Raw genomic sequence first — 17,629 nt, 5'->3', positions numbered from 1 at the left:
CGGTAAGTTTGACGTGAGCGGGTGCCAGGGATGCACAGACCACGGTTCTGCTGCGGTGTCAGGAGGACCGAGGTTCTGCTGCGGTGTCAGGAGGACCGAGGTTCTGCTGCGGTGTCAGGAGGATTACTTAAGTAAAAGTATAAAAGTACCTGAAATGAAATATAATAAAGTACCAAAAGTACATGGTGTAAAATGTACTTAAGTACAAAAGTAAAAAGTACAAAGTACAAAATTATTTTCAAAAGGATTGCAAAGAAATGAAGTCCCAACATTGTCATGCTGTCGAAAGTGGCTTTATTCCAAGAATTTGCTTACAACTCTAAATAATGGTGATATTATTCTGACCCCTTTAGCGTTTGTCTCCATTACCCCATATTAATTTCTCCGGAATATATTCTTTGCTGAGTTTGCTTTTCTTCTGAGAGCGTGTGCCGTTCCTCCTCCATTTTCAGCACTGCTTGTGTCTTCAAAGTAGCCACGCAGCAGAACTCCGCCCACCTTGGAGCGCAGCCCCTTATAGGCTACTCTATGAGCGCAGCCCCGCTCTGCTGTTCTCACGGCAATAGCCTACATTTTCATTTAATGTAAGACTTTGATTTGTAGCGAGTAACAACGTGTCCAATTTTAAATATAGCGGATTAAAAGTACGATTTTTTCCTTGAAAATGTAACAAAGTAAAAGAATAGAATAGAATAGAATAGAATATCCTTTATTTTCTCCCTCAGTGGGGAAACTTATTTGTTGCAGCACACACATATAGGGGAGGGGTAAAAGACTGAAAAGTCAGAAATAAAAAATATATAAAAAATACAAAAGATACGTATAAAATATGTATAAAATATGTATAAACAGGATATGAACAGTATATACAGATAAACAGTGCAGAAAAAAAGCAGGTGGAGTGTGAGGTAGATTGGCAGATATTGCACATCTTAAGTTATTGCACGTATTATTGTCTGTTGGCTACTGAGAGCAGGCGTGGTTATATAGTCTGATAGCAGCGGGGAGGAAGGACCTGCGATGCAAAAAAAAAAGTAAAAAGTAAAAGTACAGAAAAATAAAAGTATCAATAAAAGTACAAATTCTTAAAAATCTTACTTAAGTACAGTAACGAAGTACTTGTACTTCGTTACTGTACACCACTGGTTAGGGTTAGGGTTTGGGTTAGGGTTTGGGTTAGGGTTAGGGTTAGGGTTTGTGTTCAACGGCTCCCTGCGGGAAACCAATACGCTACTGCCTCCTAACGCTCGTAGGCGTTACCAGAGTTCGCAGAAGGTAGTGTTGCACTCTCACATCGTACATCCAGTTGAGATCCGTATGCACTAAAGTACTTTTGTCAGTAGCGTATGGTGCGGGACCTCTGAATAGTTTCAGAGTTTTGATGTGAGATGTGCTGTATGGTGTATCAAGGTCACTGGGTATCCCTTATGTGTGCAGTCGGATTGCGGAGGATCCGGTGTCTTCGTAGTGGCTAGTGGGTGCATTGTGAGAGGACAGTTGTGAGTTTTGGAAGGGGAGAGGAAGGGGGGTTGGGTTGATAGTTCAGAGAGGAGAGGTGAGGGGGGTATTTTAGAGCGGTTTTTTGGATTTGGGGTTCGGGTTAGAATTTGTTTGTGTAGTTTTAAGATTAGGGTTAAGGTTAGGGTTTAGTTTAAGTTTAGGGTTTGGTTTTAAGGTTGAGGTTGGAATTAGGATTTGGGTTAGGGTTAAGGTTAGAATTTTGGGTTAGGTTCAGGTTTAGGGTTAGGGTTAGGGTTGGGGCCAGGGTTAGGGTTAGGTTTAGGTTTTCGGGTTAGGGTCAGGGTTAGGGTTAGGGTTATGGTTAGGTTTAGGGCCAGGGTTAGGGTTAGGGTTAGGTTTAGGGTCAGGGTTAGGGTTGGGGTCAGGGTTAGGGTTAGGTTTTCGGGTTAGGGTCAGGGTTAGGGTTATGGTTAGGGTTAGGTTTAGGGCCAGGGTTAGGGTTAGGGTTAGGTTTAGGGCCAGGGTTAGGGTTAGGGTCAGGGTTAGGGTTAGGTTTAGGGTAAGGTTTTGGGTTAGTTTTCGGGTTAAGGTAAGGGCTGGGGTTAAGTTTAGGGTTAATGTAAGGGTTATGGTAAGGTTGGGGTTAGGGTTGGGTTTAGGGTTAAGGTAAGGTAAGGTTTAGGGTTGGGTTTAGGTGGAACCTGGGTTAAGTTGGTGATTATGGTCCCTTGAGGATTAGGGTTGGGGTTCTGGGTAGGTCTTTTTTTCATTGTTCGGGAAAGTTATACTTTAGGTTATGGGCAGGTTGGGTTTCCGAGTGGCTGCTTATGGATTTTGCCATTAAGTCCTTTTGGGTGGAGAGTTCCGAGTGTTCTGATCCATTTCCATTCGTGTTTCCTCCTTTCCTGTGTAGTCCAGTTGGGGTCGTGTTGGATAATTGTGGCCTTGAGGTTCGGAAGTTTGTGTTTTCTGAAGTGTTGTACGAGGTGGGTGTCTGATTTCCTATTTTTCCTGATGTTGTGTTTGTGGGCATACATTCTGGTTTGGAGTGTGTTTTTGGATTCTCCCACGTATTGCTTTTGGCAGTGTTTGCATTTGATGAGATACACTATGTTTTGGGTTTTCCTCGTTTTGGGGGTTACAACTGCATATCTTTTCCGGTTGGTGGTGTTCAAGATGATTTTCCTGGTTGTTGCCTCGTCTGTTTTGGTGTTGGAGGTGAATTTGGATCTGGTTAGAAGGTCCTTGAGGTTGGGTTTTTTTCGGAAGGCAGAGATGATTCGGATTTCCATCCTGTTGGATTGTGTGCTGTGGGCGTTGGTTAGGTTCTGTTTAAGTTTCTTGTGTAATTTCAAATTGTTGCCGGTGTATGTTGTGATTAGAGGAATGATTTTTTTGTGGGGGGTGGGTGTTCTGGTTTTTGGGATGTTTTTCATTGTTTTCCTGAGGTTAGTTCTGGAGTATCCTCTGTTGGTTAAGGCTCGGAAGAGGTTTTGGATTTCCTTTTGGGCATCCGTTGGTTGTGAGGAGATTCTGTTGATTCTCAGGATCTGCGATTTGACTAGGCCGTCAAATGTGTGTTTTGGGTGCGAGCTTGAGCGGTGTAGTAAGGCGTAGGTGTCGGTGGGTTTCCTGTATAATCTGGTGTCCAACTTACCTGTTTCCTTAAAAGCAGGGCCTTTGAATGTGGTGGTGTCCAGGAAGTCAACTTCCTTCAGGTTCAGAGTGGGTTTGATTTTGATGGAGGGGTGATTTTGGTTTAATATGTGTACAAATTGGGAGAAGTCCTCCTGTGTGTGGTTCCAGATACCCCAAATGTCGTCCAGATATCTGTAGAAGGCTTGTGGGTGTTTTGGACATTTTTGGAACGCTTCTTGTTCCCACTGGGCCATGTATATGTTTGCGTATGATGGGGAGAATCTTTTTCCCATGGCTGTTCCTTTGATTTGTAAGAACCATTGGTCGTTGAATTGGAAGTCGTTTCTTTCCAAGTTGATCTGGAGCAGTTCCATGATTTCGTCGTCTGGTCTGTCCGGGTCCGGGTATTTTCGAAGGCAGTTCCGGACGGATTCCATTCCTTTTTCTGTTACGATGTTGGTGTAGAGGCTTTCTACGTCCATGGTGAAGAGGTAACTGTTGGGTCGTACTTGCTGTTCTCTGACCTTGTTTAGGAAGTCCTCTGTGTTTTTGATGTAGCTTTCGTGTTTGGTTGATAAAGGTCCCAAATATTCCTCGATCAGTTCCGCTGAGCCGTAGGATTCACTGCTGCAGTCAGAGACTATGGGGCGGCCCGGTGGGATCCGGTGGGGTATTGTCCAGGTATCTCTGTCCTTGTGTATTTTTGGTAAAAGGTAGAAAAATCTGGGTCTTGGTGGGTTCGGTCCCTGTAGATAGATTATTTGTTTCTGGTCGAGTGTTTTTTTGTTTTGTAGTTTCTTTAGGATTTGGTATATTTTTATTTTGGTTTCTGGGTATATTGGTTCTGGGAGGGGCTGGTAATATTGTGTGTCGTTTAGTTGTCTAAGTGCTTCATGTATATAGTCCTGTTGGTCCATGATGACTATGGCTGATCCTTTGTCCGCAGGTTTGATGATTATGTTTTTGTTATTTTTGAGTTCGTGGAGGGCTTGTTTCTCTTGTTTGGTGATGTTTGGTTCTTCCTCCACGTGGCGGTGGTTCTTAAGTGTGGTGGTGTTGTTGGAGATCAGTTCCAGTGTTGTTGTATCTATTTTGGGGGCTGGTGGTTCCCAGGTTGAGGGGGGTTGGAAGGGTTTGCGTTGGTTTGGGTTCTTGGCATCGTCTTTGAAGAAAGAGGCTAATTTGAGTGATCTGTGGAATTTTTGTATGTCCATTTTAAGTTGTTCCCGTTCCTGTGGGTTTTTAGTCGTGGAGGGCACAAATGTGAGTCCTTTGGATAGAAGTGCTGTGTGTTCGGGGGCAAGATTAAATGTTCTAGATAAATTAACAATAGAGTTACTTTGTTTTTCATGATTTGGGATTTCATTATGTGATATTAGTTTAAATGTTTAAACCAATTCTGTAGGATTTTGTCGGCTGTTTGTTGTGTCCAGTGGACTTTGTCATCCGTAGTTTGGAACTGGGTAGCTGGTATTCTGGGGATGATTTTGAGTGCTTCGTCGGTTCTTTGGATGTTTCGGTTTATTTCCGCTATATTACGTTTCTGGTAATTTAGTAAGTTTGGAGAGTGGTTTAGGAGGGGTATGTAGATTTCAGCAAAGGGGAAGGTTTGGGTTGCTGCTGTATATAGTTTGCGTAGGTTGCTTTCGATTGTGGCTGTGTTGGAGTTGTCTTTGTCGTTTATCCCGAATGAAAGTAGGATTTTTTGCGTGTGGTTGGTGGTCGGTGTTTTGTTCTTAAGGATGTGAATTGCGTGTTCTATTTTAGCTCCTGGGTAGCTATCAATTTGGATATTCGGATTTTTTATTGGTGGTAGTCTCTTGAGGTTGGAGTCCCCCATTATGAGGATTGGTTTTTGGGGTTGGAGTGACCAGTTTTTGGTTTTGTTGCCAAAATGAGGGTGTATTGTTTTGTTTTGGTTCGTTGCGTCTTCTTGGATGAGTGGGGTGTTCGTTCGGGTTGATATTGGTATTAATGATGTTTTTAGTACTTCCGATAGTTTTAATTTCTTTCTTTTTGGTGCGGTGGTGTTAAGGATTGTTTGAGGTGTATGTGTTGTCTGAAGGCGGGGCACGGTGTCCCCTTGAGGTGAGTCAGTTGCGTGTATTGGGGTTCTGGTGTCCCCTTGAAAGGTATCAGTTGCGTGTATTGGGGTTCTGGTGTCCCCTTGAAAGGTATCAGTTGTGTGTATTGGGGTTCTGGTGTCCCCTTGAAAGGTATCAGTTGTGTGTATTGGGGTTCTGGTGTCCCTTTGAAAGGTATCAGTTGTGTGTATTGGGGTTCTGGTGTCCCCTTGAAAGGTATCAGTTGTGTGTATTGGGGTTCTGGTGTCCCCTTGAAAGGTATCAGTTGCGTGTATTGGGGTTCTGGTGTCCCCTTGAAAGGTATCAGTTGTGTGTATTGGGGGCATGGTGTCCCCTTGAAAGGTATCAGTTGTATGTATTGGGGGCATGGTGTCCCCTTGAAGTGTGTCATGTGAGATGGTTGTATGTGTTTCTGTGTTTGTATTTTGGTTTAAGATCTTCTTTTTGGTTGAGCTCGTAATTCGGGTGTTTGTCGGGTCTTGTCCTGTTCGTTTGTATATAATCATCTCGCGGCTAGTTTGTAAGGTTTTTTGTTTAATTTGGGGAATTCTTTTTTGTGCTTGCTGGGTGATACTGGCCAGGATGTGGTTCAGTTGTTTTTTAGGGATTTGTGTGCAAATTTCCGGTGCTATATTCGGGTTTGTTTGGTGGTTGTTGTCTATTTGGTGTTGTTTTTGAAATACGGGGAGAAGGGCTTCCACCCACTGGTTTAGAAGTTTGGGCATGTTATTGGTTATTGGTTTTAAGAGGATGACCCGGGTTGGTTAGAGGTCGGTTTTGAGTATATTGCTGGCTAGTTTATAATAACCTGGATTATTATCCCTCCTGGAGGCCCGGGGGAGATATTAATATCGGTACCTAATATGAATTTCTGGACTTGTCTTCAGTGGTATGCCAACGTATCGACAGGCGTTTCGGCCGTTTAATTACCAGACGCCCTACTCGTTGGTGGCCCACCCTGGGTTGATCAAATCCCAAGGTATGTCCAGTGTCCAATTAGTGTTTTTTACGTTTAACGATGGGTCTTGCTCTTATGTTCTGGGATATATTATTTGTGGACTTTTGTCCCGATAATTTAGGTTGGTTATTTGTAGATTATTTATATTTCGTATTTTTGTTTGTGTTTTGGTTTTTTAAAATATTCCTTTTTTGTTGGGATATATATTGATTGGAGTTGTTGTGTTTAATTCTGTTTGATTAATTTCTTTGTTGTTTTTATTTTGTTTTCAATTTTCTAGTTCGTTTTGGATGGAGGTTAGATATTCTATGAAGAGCTCTTCTGTTTGATTAAGTGAATTTATGTTCGTTATATTTTAGTTAACAGTCCCTGGTGTGGGTTGTTCGGTAATCAGAGGTGGTGTTTGGGTCGAGTCCGGTTGGTTTTGATGCTGGCTCCGATTGGACTGTGTGGGAGTTTGATGGTGTATGTAGGTGCGTGAGGATAGGCCTCTAGAAGACTGGAAAGCATTTAGTACCCTTTTAATCCAGGGTCACCTTCCCACAGTGCTGCCCTAGAGTCGGGACATGGGTTGGCTGCGTACTTACCGGAAATCTGATTCCTCACTGACTATAAGTTGAACACCGTTAGGTTAATAGTCAGCTCAGATTTCCCTGATGAAGCGTTGTCCTCTTCTGTTGTTCTTTCAGCTCCGGTGTGGTTCTGACCGTCCCTGGTTCACGTTTCCTGGTTGGAATTGAGAAGTGGAGAAGGTTGGGAGAGGTGGAGAAAAATAATTATTGGTGGTCGTTTTTCAAGACTCGTGGTCGTTGAAAGGTGTCCTGGAGGGTGCTAGGGGGCAGCGGCGGTGTCCGTTCGAGTTCCGGTGCCGGTCCTGGTCGGTGTTGGCCGTCGTCGTGGTGCCGGCGGGAATCCGGTGGTGTGGGGGGGCGTTGTTTCGGGGGGTCCCGGGGTCAGGGGGTCCCGGGGTCGGCGGTGGCCGGCGTCGGTGCTGGCCGTGGAGTCGGTGGGGAGGTCCAGATGTTTCCCCGGTCTGTGGACCTGGTTTCCCTTGGAGAGTCCCGGCGGTGAGAAGGTTGCTTGAGGTGGAGGAGGAGGAAAATTGCTCTAGAGCTCTTAAAAGAGCTTTTTGTTTTTATTCTTGAGGGAGTTCCACGGAGGTCCTGGAGTCTTCAGCCGAAAGTCTTCAAGTCTTGTGGTCATCAACCCTAGGGTTAGGGTTTGGGTTAGGTTTAGGGTTAGGGTTAGGGTTAGGGTTAGGGTTAGGGTTTGGGTTTGGGTTTGGGTTAGGGTTAGGGTTTGGGTTAGGGTTAGGGTTAGGGTTAGGGTTAGGGTTTGGGTTTGGGTTAGGGTTAGGTTTAGGGTTAGGGTTAGGGTTAGGGTTAGGGTTAGGGTTTGGGTTAGGGTTTGGGTTAGGGTTAGGGTTTGGGTTAGGGTTAGGGTTAGGGTTAGGGTTAGGGTTTGGGTTAGGGTTAGGTCATTTGTGTGGAGGCTGGATATGATGGTTCTGGAGTGCTGGGTGTGTTTGCACAGGACGTTGAGGCCAGGAGCAGGCCACCCCTTCACTGGGTTTAGAGACTAGTCTGGTGGGTTTATGGTGGTAGTCGTCCTCCCTAACCCCAGGTCAGGTAGATTAGCCCACAGGGAGGTTTGGCCGGAGGTTTGAGTCCCTCCTTTCCGGAGCCCCGAGGGGCGACAAGGCTGTAGTCGTTTTACAGCAGTCCTCCGTTAGCACAACCTGCCCGCTCTTCGCTAATCTTCATCCTCAGAACCTTTCAAGACCAACAAACAGCAATTCATGGGTGTCTGATGGTAAAATTAGCAACACAACTTGAAACAATATTGTGGCAGGGTGGAGGAGCTGCAGCCACTCAGGCTGACGGGACACAGGTGTGGCCCGTCAGCCTCTCCACCCTGACGGGACACAGGTGTGGCCCGTCAGCCTCTCCACCCTGCCGGGACACAGGTGTGGCCCGTCAGCCTCTCCACCCTGCCAGCCTAATAAGGGAGAGACAGAGAAGCTGCAGGGACGGAGGAGCGGCTGCTGATGTCTGCTGTGAAGGAGCTGGAGACACGTGTCTTGGGTGTTCTGGTGAATAAAAGGGTTCTGCACTAAACTCCGTGTCCTCTCTATCCTGTCGGTCGGGCCCTGTAGCACTCGCCGTGCTACAAATATTAATGATTATTCAATTAGGTCTTAATGTAGCTCAGAAGTCACGACAGTGCTACGTAGCTAAAGCTATAAGAGTTAGTAATTAACTGCCTAATGATGCATGCATTTGTAGTTTTACCTGATGAGGTAAATAAATATTCGGCAATCAGCTGCCATGGAAGTGGAACCTAACGATGGAGACTACAAGTGTTTTCGTACCAGGGACCAGAACACGACCCCCCCCATAACCCTAAACCTGGACCAGGACCAGGACCTGGACCAGGACCAGGACCATAAAGGGGGTAGAAACCTGGACCAGGACCAGGACTGGGACCAGAACACGACCCCCCCATCCATTATGACATCAACAACGGCAGGTAAAACCTCCTCTTTACCAGTCCAAGGAGGCCCCTTGGACTGGTTTTACCGGTTTCTTTTCACTAAACAAACCCGGACTGGAGAGTTTTCTCTGGTTTTACTGGAGAGTTTTCTCTGGTTTTACTGGAGAGTTTTCTCTGGTTTTACTGGTTTCTTTTCACTAAACAAACCCGGACTGGAGAGTTTTCTCTGGTTTTACTGGAGAGTTTTCTCTGGTTTTACTGGAGAGTTTTCTCTGGTTTTACTGGTTTCTTTTCACTAAACAAACCCGGACTGGAGAGTTTTCTCTGGTTTTACTGGTTTCTTTTCACTAAACAAACCCGGACTGGAGAGTTTTCTCTGGTTTTACTGGTTTCTTTTCACTAAACAAACCCGGACTGGAGAGTTTTCTCTGGTGTGGAGGCCGCACCACAGACAAAATGGTGGTAATTTTCTTTGTAGTTTTGTTTGTTTCACTATTAACATGCAAACATTTCAAGTAATGACAGTACACATAGTCTTTTCTTTTCACATGGCACACATTTTATTATTTGACAGTTAGTTGCTGATTTGAGTGCACGCATTTTAGTGAACAGTCTGTCATTTAATATTATTTGTTAATTGCTTTACTTTTTGTTCCTGACATGGATCTGGAGAGTCCTCCCCTGCCAAAGGGGGCGGCGCTGCTTGAGTTGGCCTTTTATCCTGGAGCAGGAAGTGGAAGACCCAACTGAGTGTCCCGGAGGGGGGAGGCTACCGGCAATGATCCAGATTAATTTATTCTATTTGACCTTTTGGTTTGTTTTGGTTTTGTTAAATAACAATAAGTTTAGTTGAAAATAATTTTGTTATTTAAATCTTTATTGTTATTAGTGTTCATTTATGATATGGAGTTAATTGTTTATTCCTGCCCCCCTTTTGTGTCTTTGTGGGCTAGCCTGTCTGTTTATAAACCCCCCTCTTGTGTCTAATGGCAGGTCAGTTATGTTGAGTTCATTCTAAGTTACTCTTTGTTTCTGTTGACCTCATTTTGATTTAAAGGATCCTATTTTTCAGAAGTTTTCCTATGTTCGTACTTTGGAGGTTTATTTTGTTAAGTTAAAGTTATTTTGTAAAATAAACTCCAAGCCTTTACTTTACACACCTGGTTGTTCTGGCGTCTTACTGCTTGGTCCCTCACATCTGGTTTTACTGCACGGTTTCTCTGTATTTCCATATTTCCATATTTCCTGAGGGGAAACTCCGGTTTATCAGATTCTCTGAAGGAAGAAAAGAGTCTGATCTGAAGACGGATCTGATAGTCTGAGTGACCTCAGTGTGTGTGTGTGTGTGTGTGTGTGTGTGTGTGTGTGTGTGTGTGTGTGTGTGTGTGTGTGTGTGTGCACATGTGCATGTGTGTGTTTTCTGTGCACACAATTGTGTGTGTGTGTGTGTTTTCCATACACGTGTGCGTCCTGCAGAGATTGCCGGCGGCCCCACATGTGTGTGTTTGTGTGTGCACACATGTGTGTTTGTGCACGCGTGTTTTCTGCACATGTGTGTGCTGCAGAGATTGCCGGCAGCCCCACATGTGTGTGTGTATGTGTGTGTGTGTGTTTTCTGCACACACACAGGTGTGTCCTGCAGAGATTGCCGTGTGTGTTTGTGTGTTTTGCCGGCGGCCTCCCGGTCTCCCGAGTCTCCAATCGGGTTAGGGTTTATTGGGAGTGCTGGGAGCCGGCTCTAATCCGGTTTCAGCAGAACTCCGGGCCGTTATTACGCTGGAAAGTTCATTGTGGCCGGTGTGGACCAATCAGGGACCGGCAGGAACCGGCAGGAACCGGCAGGACCTTGGGTGGAGGAAAGGTAGAGGAGAAAAATAAGAGCAATAAAAGACAATCACCCGTTCACCTCCTGCAGCAGCAGCATCTCCTCCCGATCCTGACGGTCCTGCTGGGACTGACGTTAAGATGCACAGCCGTAATAATCTCCCAGAATCCTTCCTGGCATCTAAAGTCAGTTCTGACAGGAAACTTTCAATCACTTATCAAAATTAGATTCCTATCTTAGTCATTTTCAAAAACAACCGTGCCTTTAATACCTGGTTTATTCCTCCCATCGATTGGATAACAAGCCCTTCAGGTCGTCATGGCAACGCCCACTTCCTGTACCCAGCATGCTCCTCACCTGTGGAAGAAACTCCCAGAATGCACCAGGGCTACTGAAACTCTGTAGTGTGTTGCTACTGGCCAGAGGGGAGAACTGTAGTCTAACTGGACTACGGCCGGGCACACACTGTACGATTGTCGGCTCGTTTTCAACCGATTTTCCACTCGTGCGACTATTTTTTGGATCGGGCCGGATTTCGACCCAATAGTTGGTTATTTTAAAGATCGTTCAGCCCTAAACTAAAGGCTGTTATAGTAAAAGAGTGCTACTGCCATGTGCATTGTTACACATGGCACAAAATTACTTTTTTCTGGGAGCACATGATGCATAAGGGGCCCCAGAGAAAAAATAGCCTAGGGGCCCATGACTACCTTAATCCTCCTCTGCCGGTTTGGGGGGGATACTGGGAGGATACCAGTTCGTTGCTTTGGACCGTCCTCACACACCAGGAATGATATTATAATGTTTCCCCTACGATGCTGGGGCTGACGGTTCAAAAGGGTCAAATTATTATTCTGTCTTGTGCTGAACACGAAACGATCAGGACAGAATTCGATCCAGTTTTGCCATAATTCCTAAATAAATGTCCAGCATTTTTCACTGATGAAACTCTGATATCGGTGCGTGTTTGGTACGTGGAAAAGGCCCGACTGAAAAGGCTGTAAGACCTTTAGAGACATTAATATTCAGAGTGTTCCTCTCCTTTCATGTCTCGGTTCTTTGTCCGTCGGTCGGACTCTTTCTGCTCGTCACAAAGCTATCGAACCTCCGGTCTCGGCCGGACTCTTTCTGCTCGTCACAAAGCTATCGGACCTCCGGTCTCGGCCGGACTCTTGTCTCGCCACAAAGCTATCGGACCTCTGGTCTCGGCCGGCTCCCCTGGTTCCCCGTCCCCTTACAAAGACACGATACGTAGATGCTCCGTACAAGAGCTCGGGTGTCTGAATGAATGAATGAATGAATGAATTGTTGTTTGTTAATGTGTCATACACCTCTAAAGTTCCAGCCTATAGGGGTTTACAAGTCACAGATACACAACGCCAGCAAACAAACATCAGCTGCTACAAACAAAAACACAAAATTATAAATTCCACTTATACATTACAGATCTTTTCTCCGTCTCCATAGAATTTGTCCTTTCTCTGTTTCCAGTTTCTATTTATAAAAGTAGCGATAGAGAAAACCTCCTCTCTGAAAAACCATTCCAACTTCATCCTCAATCCAAAACAACTCAGGTTTACAGTATTGCACTTTCTGAAATAAAAGCTTCCTGGCTTCATCATATAATAGACAATAAAACAAAAAATGAAGTTCATCCTCAACATTTAAATCACAAACACTCCATAATCTTTCGTCTTCAGGAACAAAGTTAAACCTGTTTCTACGGCCAGAGGGAGAATCCCAGTTCATAATTGATACATATTGATGTTTTTGATCGATCCAGGGGTAAAGTCGCATAAGGTTCAGGACAATAAATATTCTTCATCCACCGCTAAGTTCGGTTTATGCCGGATGTCATTGGCCCATTTTCCTTTTTACTCAAAGAATAACATACGCTTCTCATACTGAATATTACACCGCTGACCATTTATAAAAATATGTTGTAGATCAATTTCATTAAAAATAGCATTTATTCCCTGACTGTATCCGTGGTGGAGGAGCTGCAGACGGACTTAGGGTTGGGGTTAGTGTTAGTGTTAGGGTTGGGGTTAGGGTTAGTGTTAGTGTTAGGGGTTAGGATTAGGGTTAGGGTTAGGGTTAGGGTTATGTGGAGCTGCAGACAGACTTGTGCATGATTTAGGGTTAGGGTTGGGATTGGGGTTGGGGTTAGTGTTAGGGTTAAGGTTAGGATAGGGGGATTTAGGGTTAGGGTTAGGGTTAGGTGGAGCTGCAGACGGACTTGTGCATGATTTTATGATACGTAGAGTCTCCGTACACGAGCCCGGGTGGATCTGTGTGGTGGTGACGGACTTATGCACCGTGATAGGATCTTCTCCACTCGAGGGTTAGGGTTAAGGTTAGGATAGGGGGATTTAGGGTTGGGGTTAGGGTTAGGATAGGGGTTAGGGTTAGGTGGAGCTGCAGACGGACTTGTGCATGATTTTATGATACGTAGGGTCTCCGTACGAGAGCTCGGGTGGATCTGTGGTGGTTAGGGTTAGGGTTAGGGTTAGGGTTAGGGTTGGGGTTGGGGTTAGGGTTAGGGTTGGGGTTAGGGTTAGGTGGAGCAAATGTTCATAAATTGTGAATGAAAAGGGAGCAGAAAGAAGAACAATCTTATCTAATCTGCCCCTTTTTACAAGAAATAAATTCACAAATAACATAAATAAAAAATAAAAAAAACAACTAAGTGAATAAAAAAACAAAATAAAATAAAATTACCGCCGTCTATGGGGATGTCAATCAAACTTAACTAACATATTTCATTATATTTCCTTAACATTCAGGCTTTAATTGTTCTTTTGAATGTAATGTTTGATTTGGAATCTTTGGTTTCTTTATTCAGATTGTTCCAGAAACTGATTCCTTTCACAGAAACACAACGTTCCATCAATTTACTCCTGAATCCTGGTTTTATAAATATCTCTGTTCCTTTTAAGTTTTACTTGCTTTCTCTTTTTTATAATCTTTTCTGAATGTTGATTGGTAAAGTTTTTTTATGAGCTTTAAACATAATTTGCAGAATACTATAGTCCACTAATTCATGAAATGTTAACAGAAGGAATAATGGATTTGTTGGATCTATATCCTTTTCTACTGATTATTCTTATGGTTCTTTTTTGCAAAATGAAAATTGACTGAATAAATGTTTTACAGGCATTTATTCACCCAAACTTCAACACAGTAGGTCAGATACGGAACAATCAGAGAAATATAAAATATACAATGGTTTGTTGTCCAATGAATCCTTTACTTTGTGTAACAGAGCAATTGTTTTTGATATTTATATTATTTATAAGTGATTTCCAGCAAAGTCCAGCAAAGAAATGCAGCATTTGAGACGCCAGGAACCTCAGAGGAGAGCTGGACACGAGAGGACACGAGAGATTCATGACTCTGTCACTGAAAAGAAATTAATATTTGACTATGTTGATGACTTTCCTGACTGTTCCTGACGAGACTCCGAGTCTCAGCGGCGTTTAATTAACGTCCAGCAGAAACACATTAGCATCCGCCGCAGAAACATTACCAACCCCAACCCCAAAATTCAGCTTTTACACTGAATTAGTGGAACCATCTTTAAGAAACATCATCATCACAGAAACTAATTAGATCTGATGACGATTCTGTCACTTCTACCAAAACACATCAGAGCAAAAACAGTCTGGTAACGTCCAAACTAAGACAGAAAAGCCTTCGGACAAAGACCTTCCTCTCTGCATCCTACGACCTACAACATCTCTGTTTTATTTAACACTTAGACCTGGGGTCAGCAACCCGCAGCTCTTTAGCGATTGTACTTCAACATTAATCTTGAAATTTCGGCTTTTTTCGTGACATTTCGACTTTTTTCTCGACATTTCGACTTTTTTTCTCAACATTGCTGCAGAGACGGTGATTGTTGCAGAGACGGTGATTGTTGCAGAGACGGTGATTGTTGCAGAGACGGTGATTGTTGCAGAGATGGTGATTGTTGCAGAGACGGTGATTGCCTCCTTAGACCCCTGGCCACTCTGTATCCTGTACTGTCACCAGGGTTAGGGTTAGAACAGAGCCGGTTCCTGGTAGTTCCTGGTAGTTCCCGGTAGTTCCTGGTCCTGGTTCTTATTGGTCTCAGTTCTGTCCACTCTCTCCGTGGTTCGGGGGGCTGATTTATGGGCTGTATTGTTGTTGCTCTGGGATGTTGTTGCAGAGACGGTGATTGTTACAGAGACGGTGATTTTACAGAGACGGTGATTGTTACAGAGACGGTGATTGTTACAGAGACGGTGATTGTTGCAGAGATTGTGATTGTTGTAGAGACGGTGATTGTTGCAGAGACGGTGATTGTTGCAGAGACAGTGATTGTTGCAGAGACGGTGATTGTTGCAGAGACAGTGATTGTTGCAGAGACGGTGATTGTTGCAGAGACGGTGATTGTTGCAGAGATGGTGATTGTTGCAGAGACGGTGATTGTTGCAGAGACGGGGATTGTTGCAGAGACGGTGATTGTTGCAGAGACGGGGATTGTTGCAGAGACGGTGATTGTTGCAGAGACGGTGATTGTTGCAGAGACGGTGATTGTTACAGAGACGGTGATTGTTACAGAGACGGTGATTGTTACAGAGACAGTGATTGTTACAGAGACGGTGATTGTTGCAGAGACGGTGATTGTTGCAGAGACGGTAATTGCCTCCTTAGACCCCTGGCCTCTCTGTATCCTGTACTGTCACCAGGGTTAGGGTTAGAACAGAACCGGTTCCTGGTAGTTCCTGCTAGTTCCTGGTAGTTCCTGGTAGTTCCTGGTCCTGGTGAAGTGTTGGTCTCAGTTCTGTCCACTGTCTCGGCGTTTCGGGGCTGATTTATGGGCTGTATTGTTGTTGCTCTGGGATGTTGTTGCAGAGACGGTGATTGCCTCCTCAGACCCCTGGCCACTCTGTATCCTGTACTGTCACCAGGGTTAGGGTTAGAACAGAGCCGGCTCCTGGTAGTTCCTGGTAGTTCCTGGTAGTTCCTGGTCCTGGTGAAGTGTTGGTCTCAGTTCTGTCCACTGTCTCGGCGGTTCGGGGCTGATTTATGGGCTGTATTGTTGTTGCTCTGGGATGTTGTTGCAGAGACGGTGATTGTTACAGAGACGGTGAATGTCACCAGGGTTAGGGTTAGAACAGAGACGGTTCCTGGTAGTTCCTGCTAGTTCCTGGTAGTTCCTGGTAGTTCCTGGTCCTGGTGAAGTGTTGGTCTCAGTTCTGTCCACTGTCTCGGCGGTTCGGGGCTGATTTATGGGCTGTATTGTTGTTGCTCTGGGATGTTGTTGCAGAGACGGTGATTGCCTCCTCAGACCCCTGGCCACTCTGTATCCTGTACTGTCACCAGGGGCCCCCCGGGGCCCAAACATTCCCTCTAATTGGGTTGGGAAGGATTTGGCAGCTTTGAACTAAAGACAGACGGAGAGGAAAGTGACGGATGAGGCAGAGACGTTGAAAGAAAATGAGAGAGCAGGAAAAACAGAAGAGAGTGAACTTCTTCTTTTTCCCCTTTTGTGTCATTTAAAAACACACATAAATCCAAACAGTTTGAATGTTTCTGCTGAATAAATAACACGCTCATGCAGAGCAGGCCATAATTGGCTGGATGTGGGAGGAGTGAAGGAGTGAAGGATGAAGGAGTGAAGGATGAAGGAGTGAAGGATTGAAGCACCTTCACATCGGAGCCGTCAGACGGACAGAAAACTGTCAATTAAAAATGATCTCTGAAAGGACCGGACTCCCCCCCTAATTCTGATGACCAGTTAAACACCAGACCAGTTACACACCAGGCTGGTTAACTGGTTAACTGGTTAACTGGTTAACTGGTTCTCCTGGATCTGGATCTCCTGGACCAGCAGGATCTAGTTACTGGTCTCCTCAGTCCTCGGTCCGGAGTTTGGACCTGATCAGGGAATCCTGCCGACGCAAATGTGCTGGAATAACTCACTCCCCCGACATAACCTCCCCCTTATCTCCCCCCCAACACACACACACATCTCCTTCACCCCCTATACCTCCCTCACCCCTTCATTTCACCCTCACCCCTTCATACCCCCCCCCCATTTCTCCCCCAGGCGTTTTCAGGGTCATTTTCTGAGTCCAGTTGACTCTAACAGCTACTGCTTCACTGAACTGATTAGAAGAGTTGAGCTCAGTGTGTGTGTGTGTGTGTGTGTGTGTGTGTGTGTGTGTGTGTGTGTGTGTGTGTGTGTGTGTGTGTGTGAGAGTGTATATGTGTGTGTGTGTGTGTGTGTGTGTGTGTGTGTAACGTGGTGTTTGGAACTGGAAGAGCGTTTTACTGAAGCTACAGAAGCAGATGAATGTCACTTTGGATAAAAGCATCTGCTAAATGACAGCAATTATTACATAAATAAAGGCAGGTGGAAGCAGCAACGGGATGACCAGAGGGGGGGGGGGCCGGGAACACAGGCCAGAACGCAGCTCCCGAGGCTCCGGCCTGCAAACATGCACAAAAGAGAAACAAGGGGAACAAGAAACTACAGGAACGATGGACAAAAATGATAGCTATGAGATATTTATAATAATTAAAATGGTAATGGAGAAGAGAGGCAGGGAAAAGGAGAGGAGAAGAAGGGTGAGAGGCACCGCCCAGCGGATCATGTCGGTCCCCCCTGCAGCATAGGCCTATAGCAGCATATCTACCACCAAGCTATATTTGAGACTAACTATTATAGTCTTGTTCTATAGCTGCAACTATGACTACTGACTCTAACACACTAGAGTTTACACTACCTAGAGATTTACCAACACCAGCTAGAGGTTTACTAAACACTAACTATAGGCTTTACTAAACAGAAAGGTTTTAAGTTTAGTTTTAAAGGTGGAGGTGGTGTCAGCCTCCTTAACCCAGATTGGAAGTTGGTTCCATAGTAATGGTGCCTGATAGCAGAACGCCCGCCCTCCAAATCTACATTTAGATTAGTGATGCGCGGGTCGGGGTTTTTCCAACCCGCGGGTCCCGCATTAATGAGAAAATATGACCCGCCCCATCCCGCCCCGCACCACCATATCTATTTACACAACCCGCCCCAACCCGCACCCGCCGGTATTAAAACACGATTACACATTAAATGTGCCATTGAATAAGGCGTCTATTCCGTCTCACTCTCACAAAGGTGAAAACAGGCTTTACAGTGCTGGAAAC

Source organism: Cololabis saira, chromosome 22 (genome assembly GCF_033807715.1).
Source record: "Cololabis saira isolate AMF1-May2022 chromosome 22, fColSai1.1, whole genome shotgun sequence".
Classification (NCBI taxonomy): Eukaryota; Metazoa; Chordata; class Actinopteri; order Beloniformes; family Belonidae; genus Cololabis; species Cololabis saira.
Note: the sequence above shows the minus strand (reverse complement) of the source record.